This window comes from Leopardus geoffroyi, chromosome B4 (assembly GCF_018350155.1).
Source record: "Leopardus geoffroyi isolate Oge1 chromosome B4, O.geoffroyi_Oge1_pat1.0, whole genome shotgun sequence".
Taxonomy (NCBI): Eukaryota; Metazoa; Chordata; class Mammalia; order Carnivora; family Felidae; genus Leopardus; species Leopardus geoffroyi.
Window position 1 is genome coordinate 121,576,962 of NC_059341.1, and position 14,484 is coordinate 121,591,445.

The 14,484-nt window shown below is 39.5% G+C and overlaps 1 protein-coding gene and 1 long non-coding RNA gene across 3 annotated transcripts in view; one reads left to right on the plus strand and one right to left on the minus strand.

The window, feature by feature from the left end:
• LOC123590545 overlaps nucleotides 1-5,736 on the minus strand; it is a 35,486-nt gene extending 29,750 nt beyond the window's left edge. Inside the window, exon 1 of the long non-coding RNA XR_006708838.1 lies at nucleotides 5,606-5,736. This is a non-coding gene — a long non-coding RNA (uncharacterized LOC123590545). The remainder of the gene's footprint in view (nucleotides 1-5,605) is intronic.
• Nucleotides 3,470-14,484, plus strand: part of NR1H4 (nuclear receptor subfamily 1 group H member 4) — a 75,497-nt gene continuing 64,482 nt past the window's right edge. Inside the window, exon 1 of one of the 2 annotated variants that reach the window (XM_045463786.1) lies at nucleotides 3,470-3,840. The gene's annotated coding sequence lies outside the window, so the exon portion shown is untranslated. The remainder of the gene's footprint in view (nucleotides 3,841-14,484) is intronic. The other variant, XM_045463787.1, reaches the window with a different exon arrangement.

The following is a 14,484-nucleotide window of genomic DNA, read 5'->3' on the forward strand; positions in this document are numbered from 1 at the left end:
ATCTGTATCCTATTCGGCAATTAATTAAAATATCCCAGTTCTGATAAGCATTTCATAAATATTTTGATCTCACTTTGCCTGGCTTAGTAGTAGAATAAAGTATAGGAGAAACTAGATCAGCTTTGAAGAAAACAAAGCTGTTTAAAGCCCACCTTTGTTGCTTTTGACAAGTCACTGAATCTCTAAGCCTTGGTTTCCTCATTTGTAAAATGGAGGTAATACTTCCTAGCTTCTAACTAATAAGGACTGAATGTAAGAAGCCCTCATGCCCCCAGTGATGTGCTGAGTTGGCTTGTCCCAGCTCATAAGAGACAACTGGTAAATTTTCAGGAGCTTTCTGAGTTGGTTGTTAAATATAACCATTGTTAAAAATTAAATAAACTTACAATTAAATACATTTTAAAAACAGAGGTAATAAATACTCAAAACTCATCACATGCTAGTTATTTTACTATATTTTACAATTATCTCTGCCCTTGTGGTTGATTCCATCTGTTGTATCTGTAATGTGGAAATACTAAATAATGATGTGCCACTGTACATTTCTTTCCAACCTTGGGTTGAGTAACATCTTGTTGATAGTGTGGCTACAATGAGAATATTTACACCACAGAAATGAGCAAAATCTATAAATCAGGACTTGATTTGTTGCTTTGTCGATTGTTTGGCCCACGGATATTTTTGTACAGCTTGCAAACTAAGAAGTTTCATATTTTTTAAAAATCTGACAGAGATCATATGTGGCTGCAAAACCTAAAATATTTACTTTTTGGCCCTTTAGAGAAAAGTTTGCTGAGTATAAAATGCTAATAGTAAAGATTAAACTTAAAAGCACCTCATGCTTGTAGCTTTACATTGTGAGGAGCACACACCCAAAAATGAAGAAATGTCTTCCGATGTCTGAAAACTATTGTTTGATTCATCAAAGAAGCTGCTTGCATCACTGATTAAGTGATGCAACATATATGTTGGAGCTGAAAGAGGGTGCAGTTTAGTGAATATAAATTGTGTGACGGTAACAGTTCAACAGTACATTGCACACGTGATTTCATGACAGCAAATATACTAGGGAAAGCATCAGTGGACTAGAATGCAGTTCCATTTGTTAAATCATGGTTGGAAACCAGTTACCAATACAAGAGAATTCAGCAAGCTAACTAAAAGCATTCTGTGAGAGTCAATTGGCTACATGGAATTTACAATACACAAAAATTTTATGTTTTATTATTATTTGTGAAACATGTTACACATCTGTTATATCTAAAAAGGCGAAACATGAGGATGTGTCTTTGTATGTACTCACCTCCCTGAGAGCTGACTGTTAAACATTCCCGGGCATACTACTGCCCCTACCCCTATCTCTTCATGTGTCCTCCATACTCTGTTGAAAAACACTGGCCTTCTTTAACTTCATGGGATTCTCCAAGCTACCTCCTGGCTCAGAGCTTTGCTGCTGCCTTACCCTTGCCTGAAATTTTCTTCTCAATACCTTTCACTCTCAAGACACCTGAGCTCCTTCAGTTCTAGTCCAGCTGGGCAGATGTGATAGTATGAAATGCTAGGGAAAACAATAATCGCTAATGCTTAGATAGCATTTCTAGGTATCAGATTCTCTATATGTACTAGCATGTAGCACATATGAATTGATTTCATCTTTATAATAACCCCCGTGAAGTGGGTAGTAATTATATGTCCATTTTACAGATGAGGAGATCTAGGGATGTTAAATAAAATCCTAAGGTCTAAGGTCACACAGCTCATACGTGCCAGAGCTGAGATTTGGACACAAGTGATAGGTTCCAGAGTGTGTGTCCTCCACCATCACCTTCCACTGCTACTGGGGAGAATGAAATCATAGCATAGGCTCTTGCCATCCACGAAGAACTGGTCTGGGAGTCATGCAGGAGTCCTTCGGGGTGCCCAGAGCTGCAGAGCAGGGTGAGTGTCACCACAGACTCTCCAAATGGGAGGGGGTAATTTATAGGGCTAAGTTTCTCTTCTTCCTTGTGATGAAGGGTGTGTCTGGGGGCATGGTTCAGTATATAGGGAGTCCACAGGCATAAGGAGTGTGAACCTGTAGGACCAACACATGCTATTTAACAAGAGGAGTAAAATCTACCATTCCTAACAGATTTTAATGTAGACCTTCCACTAACTTTACCGGGAACACTGGTGCTTGCACACACGCACGCACACACACACACACACACACACCCATGTGTGTGCACAGGTATGCTACTTTGGAAAATTGTTCTTTTCTCAGCTCACTCATTGATTTAGCTAACAAATAGTTACGCAACCGTTTTTCCATGAGAGATACTATGCTAAGACCAGAGATGGATACAAACACAAGTTGGCTACCATCTTTGTCCTTCAGAAATTTTGTTCTTGTAGAAGAGATAAGTAGGCAACATTAATAGACAAGGTCGGAAGAATTAAGGGACATTGAGGGAACTACAAATAAAGGGTGAGGAGGGTTTGGTGGGCAGCATAGAGACAGATGAAGAACAGGGTTGTCTTCAGGGAGAACACAGCAATTATGGTGGGCCTGGCAGACATGAAGATATGAAAGGAAGGTGATTTAAGCAAAAGGAAGAACTTGTGCAAAGGCATGGAGGTCTGAGAGCTTGGCATATGTAGGCAAGAAGTTAAGGTCTATGGAGAGACAGGATGTGAGAAAATGCTAGAAAGATAGATTAGGGCTAGATTGTCAGAAGGTGGAAGGGGTTCTAAATGTCAAATCATAGCATTTTAAAATTATTCTGTAGTCAATGGAAACCCATTGGGGGTTTTTGATTAGAAGAGCCTCTAGCAGGGTGCTTGCTGGGTACAGGGTATGCAGACAACCAATCAATATTAGTTCAATTGATAAAGCAAAGAAATAATAATGGCTAAAATTTATTGTGCGCCTGCTGGCACTTTTTTTTCAAACATTTTACACATTTTTAACTATGCAAGTAATTCTCACCACAGCCCATGAGATACTCCATTTCCATCTTCCAGATGAGGAAGCTAAGACTCAGAGAGGCTATGTGTCTTGCTGAGGGCCGTGACAAACAAGTAGGCATCTGACCAGAGCCCACGCTTTATGCCACTATGCAACTTGGAAAGCAGAGAAAGAAAAGAGGAAAAGAGATATGAGGCCAGTGCCATTCTTCAAGAAGGAGACTGTGGTAGGCCCAAATTAGCAGAGGAACATGGTGGGCTGGAAATAAGAGACATTCCAAAGATAGAATCCATATGAATCTGTTATTACTTGATATAGGAGGCCCTGGAGAGGGAAGGGTCAAGAAGGCTCAGTTGCTAACTTCAGTCCCTGGGAGGTGGTGGAGCTATTAAAAGAAATTGGGGATGGGGGGAGGGGAGAGGACAGTTCCAGTTTAAGGCCTTGGTGCAGAAACCTGGGTTCTCAGAATCCTGCAGGCAGTCTGAGGAGAAATGTTTTAAAAGGCAAGTTTCAGGGCTCCTTGACTGGGTCCCATTCCCTACTCTGGGGCTCTGGGAGTTTGTCCTGGGAATCTCGAGGCTCTCCCAAGGTTCCTTTCTATGTTTATATCATTTATCAGGGAAAGGATTGTTAATGACTAATCCGTGTTCATGAGGCACAGAGCCAAGGAAGAGATGTTGCTGCTGAGCCGGAAGGCCGCCTGTGATCATCTACAGCTTTTGCTAGAACTCTCTCCTCTTCCTCCTCCTCCTCACCCCACTGTCTCCTGGACTCACCCCAATGCAAACCCAGGTTCTGAACATTTGTAGCAGAATTGCTGCGATTTGGAGGAAGACTGGACTCAGAATCCTCCCAGGGCCTTGAAAGTTCATCTCTGACCTGAGACAATCCAAGTGAGTACCTAATTCCTCTGGGAGGGGGTGTCTATCTGAAGGCAACAGAGGGGAAGTTATCATTTAAAATTTTTCTTTAACGTTAAGAAGTGTGGTCGATGAACGAATTCTAAGTTAGTAGTGTTTGATGTAAAATCCTGAAAACAAGAAGGGAGAGAAACAGAAACTAAAAACAAATGAAAAGCAGCAGGAGTTATTGGGTCTAACAGTTGCTTACCTTATTGACAAATTATTTAGGGATATCTTTTAAACATTGTGGTCACCCAGGAGAATCACCAGAGACCGTGAATTTCAGAAATGTTTTCTGTTCTGATTCCATAGACAATTTGACCTGTATATTATGCTCTATTTTGGTGATTTATCAGATCTTGCTGTGAGTCTGGGAATATTGCTAATATCAAATGACTTGGGACCTAGGGACAGGACAATATTTAAGCCATTCTTAATTAAAATAAAAGTTTTTCCTAGGAGAAGAGTAGGTTTAAAAGCTTTCTCTTTTTTTTTTTTCAACGTTTATTTATTTTTGGGACAGAGAGAGACAGAGCATGAACGGGGGAGGGGCAGAGAGAGAGGGAGACACAGAATCGGAAACAGGCTCCAGGCTCTGAGCCATCAGCCCAGAGCCCGACACGGGGCTCGAACTCACGGACCGCAAGATCGTGACCTGGCTGAAGTCGGACGCTTAACCGACTGCGCCACCCAGGCGCCCCAAAAGCTTTCTCTTTTGATTTCAGTTGTAAACCTGCTTTCCATTTATCATACTACTATCAGATGGAAATACTAAAAAAAGATGGAAAATGTTAGGAAGAACTTCGATATTAAAAGTGTCCAAGGTTTGAATCTACAGACAAGGCATCTCCTTGTCTGCTTACTGCCACAGTGAATTAAGCAACTGAAAGGTGAGCCTGGATCATTTCTTTTAACTGAGTTTTTATTTAGAAGGGGGGAGGGGATACACATGACTCACTTTGGATTCTTTCTCTGGGAAACTCACCTGAGTTTTAAAGAAATTTGATGTGTCACTGGCACTGCCTTAGAAGGACTTCGGCAGTATTAACAAGAGAAGTAGAGAAAGATGTTGAGGGAACTATCACTGGGTTTCTAGCTGTGATTTTATGAAATGGTAGACTCTTTCATCTTTGAGTCACTGCTCCTCTTGCCCCACTCCAAATTATGGACCTATGCCATTTGCACCGTGGACTTTTCTGTTTTGCTGAGAATGTTGCAATGTGGCTGATGCAACTTGAAGGTAGCTGATAAGTACCAGCCAGGGACAACACACTCTTGTCCTGAGACCCTTCCTCACTACTTGCAGCAGTGTTTTTCTCTAGACTCCTCTGCCCTGTCACCATAGTTGGAGAGGTGAAGTAATGTAATCTGGTCTTCCCACACCTCTACACCTCCCAAATCTGGTCAGATTGTAATGGAACACCCTATAGTTGTGAGGCCCTGAGTACTTTGTAAGGAAAGGAAAAGAAACGTGTGTGTGTTCATGAGTTTGTAATGGAACTGGCTTTGAGTGTCTACTAACAGGTCACAGGCTTTACTAAAACTGCCTGTTCCCATCTCACAATAAGCCTACTTGAATTTTGTCTTATATTCATTTTTCAGATGAGCAAACAGAGGCTCAAAGAGGACAACTCATTTTTTTAAAGTAAACTCTACCCCCAGTGTGGGGCTAGAACTCACAACCTTGAGTTCAAGAATCACGTTTCTACCAACTGAAACTAGCCAGGTGCCTCATGAAAGAGGACAAATAACTTACCCACGATGACATGGTTAGGAAGTAGCAGGTCCCGAACATGGAGTCTTTCTGACTCCAAAGTCCTTTCCTTGCCACCCTGACATTGTTGGAGGCTGGGAAAACTTGAAATCTGGAATTATGGGAGAGGAGGAGGATCTGCTTGGAAGCAATTCAGCTGACAGAGGTGATGCGTTAGCCATAGCACAATTGTGAAGATTCCCAAAGCCTCGTAGGGTGTTTTCTAGTGACTACACCATGAGTAGGGGAAGTGGAAAGTTTCAGCACTATTTGCTTTAACCCAGAGGTCAGTCTGGGAATGCTGGTTGGAGATTTCAGTTAAGAGTATCTTAATTAAAGACTCTGTGAACCCACCATGGTGCTGTGATTAGGGATGTCCAAGAGGAGCTCAGCACTGCTATTGGTTCATAGAGTCTGCAGGTTATGAAAGCCTGGAGAATACACATCACCATGTGATAGATTTTAAAAGGCTCACATTGTCCTCAGGTGAATGAATAAAGGAAAACATGAAGGCATGTGTTCTTTTCTGGATAGGAAGAGTTTCCCCTTCATTTCACTAATAGTCTCATTTTCCTCTTACATCCTAGCAACATCGATTATGAAGGGGCCGAAAGAAATAGGACCAATTTTCTTTTTCCCAGTTATTTCCTATTGTGGTGTTATTTCCTGCCAGTGGAGATGTGGCACATACTATACGAGTGTTTTTAGTTACCTAGTTGCATGGGAAGGCAAACGTTGTCTCTACATAAAAATACCAACCCATCTTTGTCTTCTCTCTCCCGACGCGATCATTCTCTAATCCCTGTGCCCTCCACAGGCAGTTAGTTTCTCCCTCACTTTGCCCCTTTCCAATTTTTGTAATAAAGGAGTGTCTTCTATTCTTATCCTCTCTCTTTTTGTAAATTTGTGTCAATACAGTGCTAATAATATAATGCAACTTGATTGCAAAGTGAAATAATGCATAGAAAGAGTAACATATTTTTTCTTTGTTAGGTCCAAGTATTACAACAGAGTTCTGGTGACTAAAAATTAATATGTGTGAATGCAATATAGATTTTGATTAATTTTTATTTTTCAAGATAAAATTCTAATAAACTTTGAGATTTTACTTCCCACTCTAAACAGAATCAATGTTGCAATGAACATCCTTGTGCATGTGTGCAAAGGTTTATCCAGGAGCCATATTTAAGTATTAGAATTGTATTTTATTTTAATATACAGTGCTCAAGGGCCCTCCAAAAAGACTAAAACCTATGCCCTCACTAGCAGTCTGTGAAAATACATATTATCAAAATATTTTGATAATCTGATAGGTGGAAACACTGTCTAGTTACATTAATTTGCATTTTTCTAATTAATTAATTTCAGATGTTTCGTATGTTTATTGGATTTTTGTTTTCCTGTTGGTGAATTTTCCTCTTTATATCCTTTGCCAATTTCTTTCTTGGATTGTTTATCCTTTCTGTTTTTATTTATAGGAGTTATTTATGTATGGTTTGGACTAATTTTTGGCTGCTATTTATGCTGTAAACATTTTCTCCCAGTTTGTTTCCTAAATTTAACTCTGTTTATGGTGTCTTGATTTCTTTCTTTTTTCTTTTAACATAGTCAAATTTATTCTTTTCCTACTTATTTATTATTTAATAGATTCTTCTTAATCCCTACATTCATAAAGGTCATGAATGTGTTTTCCTATATTTTCTCTCAACAATTTTATAATTTTAATGTTTTTAATCCACCCGAGACTTATTTGTAAGAATGATACTAGGTACAAAGCTTTAATTTTTTTTCCCTCAAAGGAATTGTCAATTTTCTGGACACTATGTCTTGAAGAGGTAGGTCATTCTTCCCCCACTGATGCCAGCTGAATCCACTAGCATTGTTGCAATGCTGCACACAGCATGCTATTTCCCTTCCTATAGCCATCCCCACTGCATGCCTTCTTCCTAGTCTAGTGCCCACTCAGGATTAAATTCAAGAGGCAGCCCTCCACCCTCAGAAATATTTCCTAGTCACATGCTTCACACCCACCAGTGATTCCCATTTAGAATGAATCCAAACTGCTTACCACAGTCAACAAGGCCGTATGAAAGCTGTCTTCTCTCAGACCTCACCTCCTGTTCTCTCCCTTTGCTCACTCATTTCATTGGGCTTTTGCTGTCCTCCAGTATCCTGAGCCTGGCTCTCAGAACTTGCTGACCACTCTGCCTTGGAGCTTTGCTGCTTATCCTCCACTTCTCAGCTTAAATTTCCACTCTTCAGAGAGCTCTTCCTGGTTCCCACTGTCCAAAACAGTGTCCGATGGCATCGTGCTATCACTTGTCCCCTTTATTTTCTTATTATCATTAGTAGAAATCTCATTTTTTGTTTATTTTCAAACTATCCATCTCTTGCACTAGAATGTACTGATTTTTTTTTCTTTCTCATCTTTCACTCTAGTTCCAAGATCTAAATCAAAGTCTGATACATAGTGGAGAATTAATGAATGTTGAATAAATGAATGTCTTTGTTTATGTTCCTGAAGGGACTTATGCTTACCTCTGTCATAGCAGCCCCCACATTATTTTAATTGGGTTTCCTTGACTGATGTTTATACTAAGCTTCCTGAAGGATCATGATTTTTCTTTCTTTCTTTCTTTCTTTTTTTTTTTTTTTTTTTTTGTCTTTATATCTGATGCTTGACACAGGGTTGATAAATGTATATTGGCTGAAAAAATAAGTGAGTAAATGAATTCACTTGGCATTGACATTGGAACTTGACATTGAGATACCATTTTTAAAGAGTAAATATATTACTTTATTTATTTAAAAAATTTTTTTTAACATTTAGTTTTGAGAGACAGAAAGAGACAGAGCACAAGCAGGGGAGGGGCAGAGAGAGAGGAAGACACAGAATCCGAAACAGGCTCCAGACTCTGAGCTGTCAGCACTGAGTCTGATGTGGGGCTCAAACCCACGAGCTGTGAGATCATGACCTGAGCCAAAATTGGACACTCAGCCGACTGAGCCACCCAGGTGCCCCAAGAGTAAATATATTACTTTAAAGGAAATACTCATTTTCTTTAGATACCAGTGAGACAAAAGCCAGCATGCCATATTGTTCATTTGGGGGATTATAATCAGTTATCTAATACTGTGTAACAAGCTGCCCCAAAACTTAATGGCTGAAAAAGATAATGATTTATTATTTATTGTAATTCTATGGGTTGGATAGGTGATTCTTCTGCTGGTTTTTCCTGGGCTCAATCATGCAACTGATTTCAACTGGAAGATAAACTAGGTCTTATTCCCATGACTGAAGTCTCTGATATTGGCTGTTGATTGGGATGCTTGGAATGACCAAGTCTCTTTCTCCTGGAGTATTTTATTCCTGGCCTCTTTATGACATGGTGGCCTCAGCCCATCATTCCAAGAGGGTGAAAACAGAAGTCACAGGTCTCTTGAGGCTTAGCCTCAGAAGTCAAACAATTCTATTGGTCAAAGAAATTTGTAATAATAACAGCTCATTAAAGGGGTGATGAAATAGACTTGATGAAATAGACTTCATTCAATAATGGGAAAAAATGCAAAATCAGCTTTTGGTTCAAGATAGCATTGGTCTCACTAGAGCAATTTGCATAACACTTTATGGATTTATTATGAGCCTTTTTAGGACTCACTCTGTGCCTGAAAACCTACATCCATAATTTTTTGAGACAGACTTCTTTCTACTTTGGACATGTCAAGCGATTGTGGAACAATGCTATGAGATAACGGGATTATGCCCGTTTACTTAGAATGCCTTTTTACCTAGATGTGAATATCTATCAGGTACCTCCTTAAATTTTTTGAACTCTTAGCAAGGATCTTACAGCCACACCCATGATTTGATATTTACCCTTTGTCTATTTCTTACTTGAGAATCTTCTGCCATATGGAGAGACCAAAAATGCAAAACAGTCTTACTTGCAACTTAGCATGTCTTGAACGCATCATTTTACTTTAAATTCTACTTGAAAATGAACAGTGCCTTCATTAATTCATCTCTTTCTTTATGGACCTTATCATGCATAGCTAAAAACACCAACTGACACATTCATTATACTCCTTAGAAATCTCCTCAATCAGGTCCACAAGTTTATTAGAAAACTCTCCATCTCCAGGGGCGCCTGGGTGGCGCAGTCGGTTAAGCGTCCGACTTCAGCCAGGTCACGATCTCACGGTCCGTGAGTTCGAGCCCCGCGTCAGGCTCTGGGCTGATGGCTCATGATGGCTCAGAGCCTGGAGCCTGTTTCCGATTCTGTGTCTCCCTCTCTCTCTCTCTCTGACCCTCCCCCGTTCATGCTCGGTCTCTCTCTGTCCCAAAAATAAATAAACGTTGAAAAAAAAAAATTAAAAAAAAAAAAAAAAAAGAAAACTCTTCATCTCCCAAGTTACCACAGGTGACAGTGTTGCCAATTTTTTCATGACTATAAAAAGTGATCCATCCCCTTTGCAGTTTCTTATAGTAATTTTCTCACTGTTCTTCCAATTTCCAAAGCAGTCTCCTTACTGCCCTTCTAGGCTCTGCCCAACACTTAATCCCAAAGCCAAGGCCACACGTTTTAGCCCTTTTTGTGTTGTTGTTTTTACATCCTCCCTCTTACAGGTACTGCTTCTATATCTGTTATTTTTTTCTTTGTTAACAGCTACCCAAAAGCATACTGACTTAAAAGAAGAATGATTCATTAATTCTCATATTTCTATGAGTCAGCTGAGTAGGTTCTCTGCCATTTTTGCAGGGACTTACTCATGTGGCTTATTCAGATACAAGATCAACTGGAAGGGAAGATCCAAGACGGCCTTGTAAATATGCCTATAGTTTTGATGTGGCTGTCAGCTGGGACAATTGGGGTATCTGGACTTCTCTGTCCTAAAGGTTTTGTATCTGAGGGCATCTATACATAGTGTGCCACTCTCAGAGCAATATTCCTAGATGAGGAAAAGAAGCTCAAAGTTCTCTTAAGGTCTCACTCAGATGTCTCATAGCATTGTGTTCACCATTCTACTTGTCAAGAAAGGTACCAGACCAGCTCATGTTCGAGGGCTGGAGAATAGACTTCATCTGTTGAGGGGTAGTGGCAAACTAACATTGCAAAATGGAGTGTAGAATAGAAGAATGTATAGTGTCTACTTTCACAAATAACAAATAATTTACATAAGTAATAATCATAAAATTTTAGGAGATCTAATGAACTATTTGGGAAAAAAGATGATAGGTCAGTAACAGAGAAAGCATAAATAATTTCTTGACCATTCTGACTATAGAAGATTATGAAGGAAAAGAGATAGCTTTCTTGACTATGAAGAGTAAACATTAAGAAGACACAAAACTATTTCTGATAATTCTGAGGGAAGAGAAATTAACAAAAGGAGATTTGGGAGGATTATTAAAACTGTTTTATGGGATGGTCAATTCGCATTTAAAATAGTTAAGAGATTTCCAACAAGAATGGATACAGTTCACTAATGAGGGCTTCATTGGGAGAAAGCAGCCTTAGTTGTCAGGTTTTGTATGTGATTAAAAAAAAAATCCTTCTTCAGTTTCTATGTGTATTGCTGTTGTACATTTCTATTCACTAATGGTCCTGTGGCCCAAACAAGATGGACTCTAAAGGTGGTTATCTACTAAGGTATACTATTCATTTTTTCATATGTGTGTGCAGTTAGTTTGTCCACCCTCTAATTCATTCAATCAGTAAGTATTTATTTTGTATCTAATACATACCTGGCAGTCTGCTAGGCACTGGAGATCCAATGTGAGTTCTCCTGGAGCTGATGGTCCAGTGGGGGAGATAGACAACTACTCACCACAAACACAAAGACAGAGTTACAACTGTGACAAGAAGAGGTCCCGAGTGGTATCAAAGACTCCTGAAGGTTAGTGCTAGTGAAGGTAGTTGAGAAGCCAGGCTGGAGCTTGAGCAAGACCAGCGGGGAGCAGGTACAGAATGGAAGGAGTACTCACTGTCAAGTTCCTGGCTCTCAGGGCCTCAACTTTTATAGTCAGCTGGAAATAAAGCTCAGCCACTTTTTTATTTCTTTAAACATTTTTTCATTTTTTGAAAGACAGAGCGCTAGTGGGGGAGGGGCAAAGAGAGAGAGGGAGACAGATTCCTAAGCAGGCTCCAGACTCTGAGCTCTCAGCACAGAACCCAAAGTGGGGATCGAACCCACACTCCATGAGATCATGACCTGATCTGAAGTCAGACCCTTAAACGACTGAGCCACCCGGGAGCGCCCCAAACTCAGCCACTCTATAGGCACCATTGTGTAACCTCCAGAGCACAGAAACTCAAAGGGCTGTCGAGGTCTGGTTGGCTTAAGTACTTTTGGTTCGCAATGCCTCAAGGAAATATACCTTTAAGTGGGTACTTTAGAAATACAAAAGAAGAAACAATATAATGGGCGAGCCATGTATAGGCTTACTTCATTAATATGTGCATATGAACACATTGACTGCCTTAGGCAGAAGTGACCTTGCAGAACTGCCAATTCACCCTTACTAGGGGCTGGTAAGTGGTTAGTGACAGTCTTGGTGGGAGAGTACACGAGAGAGCATGAGTTTAGAGTTAGATGTGGGTTTATGTCCCCATTCTGCTTTTTACTAGCAGTGTGAGCTTGAAAAATTTGCTTAATCTCTTTGAACCTCAGTTTTCTCATCTATAAAGTGTGTATGTTAATATTTGTTTGGCTCATTATAGATTAAATGAGATAACATAGCATGGATGATGCTACCACATACTAAGTACTCATAGTATGGTAGATATTATTTTAATCTATATCTCCCCAAATATGTACTAGTTACTCTGATAGTAATAAATATGGTCTGGTTCCTATAGGGCATCATTCTCAGAATAATGTAGTCACAATGGCCGTACTGACTTGCAGTCATCCTGCCTGACCTGTGGTTGGTACTGGCCACAGATTGTCCTATAAATCTCTGTGGAGTTTGAGAAAGATCTATTTACCTTAAATTAAATTTGTATTTTTGCCCTGAAAAGAATGACTTAAGTTTGAGTGCTTCTGGGAAAACTAAGTTCCTGGAAAGATAAATCTCTCTCTTTTTTTTAAGGAGATCCGTTAGAGCTCCTTTCTCTTAAGAACATTCTTCCAGACTTTGGGCTAAATCCAGGGCTTCCCCTGGGCATGAAATAATGATAGCTAGAAAAAGTTTACTTTTTCCCTGCTATTTAAGAATGATTTACATTTTTAACAAAAGGTATACTTTGTCATCAACAACTGGGTTCATCTGAGAAAAATGTCACCAAGGACTGTGTCCTTGGGTGTGTAGAATTCATAGGGAACCAACATATATAAATGGTTTTTATCTTCATCTTCTGAAAACTGAGATTCTTCTAAATCACAGTCAAAGCTATTTAATTGGAACAGGGTCTTTCCAAGATCTCTATTTGCACATGCTTTATGCTGCATCAGAAAAGCTCTACATACCATGAACTTCCTGTCACACGCAGTATCTAAACAAGAAAAAATTGATAACTAGAAAGTGGGAGTCCAAGTTACCAGTTACTATGTGTCTTATCACATTAAAAACAAACAGTGCATACCACTTCTGAAACTATTCCTGGGTCCTTAAGTTGAGACTTAGGTTGCAGCACCATACAAATAAACATAAAGTAAAATAAACATTTTATCCCTGCTCCCACAAATACTCAAGGCTTAAACTTTGAATCATTAGGCTTCTTTCAGTCCTCGCCCCTCCTTTATATCTGCTCTATTCAAGTCTCTTTCTTTCCATCCATCCAGACACCACGGTGCTAAGCATAAAGTCATCTCACTTCAGCAGCAAATTTCCTCCTTTTACTGCTTACCCTGCCCATGACACTTTCTCATTAGAATACTCTTGAACATAGATCTCATTGTGTTGCTCAGCATTTCCACTAGCTCCACAATGACACAGAGTCCCCAAACATTTTACAGAAAGGAATACTTTCTCCTCAGAGCCTTAAGAATGATAGAATCCTGTATGAACTTGTGTAACTTCATAGATGAGGAAGCTTTTCACATACATAGTTTCATTCAGTCTTTTTTCATTATGAAATATTTCCCATATGCAAAAAATTGAGTAATATCATCAGCCTCCTTGTATTTACCCTCCAGCTTAAGGAGAGTATTATAGATGCTGTGGAAATTCCCTTATGTACCCACCCAGTCTTTGCCACTGTTCTGAATGTGGATTCAACACTTCCATACGTGTCTCTAGAGGTTACAGCAGGGATCACAAGTGTTTTCTATAAAGGCCAGATAGTGAATATTTTAGGCTTTGCAGACCATATGGACTGTGTCAAAACTACTTAACTCTGCTATTGTTGCATGAAGACAGCCACAGACATATGTAAACAAAAGGGCAAATTTGATCTTTGGCAGGCTGCATTTGGCTCATGAATCCTAGTTTACTGACCCCTGCATTAGAGTATCAATGGTAATAGAAAGCATTGTTTGCGTATCTTTAAACTTACATGCATTTATCAAACTGTATTTTTCTGTAACCTGATTCTTTTGCTCAAGATGTTTTAAGTTTGATCCATATGAATACATATGGATAGTCCTAGTTCATTTGCTTTAAGTGTTGTATAGCATTTAGGAATATACTTACTGCATTATACATGTACTATTTATTGTCCATTGTCTTGTTGATGGACATATATGCTGTTTCCAGTTTTTTACTATTGGAAACAATGCAGTGAACATTTGTGTACATGTCACCTATACATATATGTAAACACTTATGAAGGGTTACCTTTTAATCTCTACAGCAGCCCTATAATTTAGACTTTTAAGTTTTCATTCACCTGAAGCTCAGAGTGTAGTATGAGGAGGGGAGTGTTAAGTGGATAGTCCCA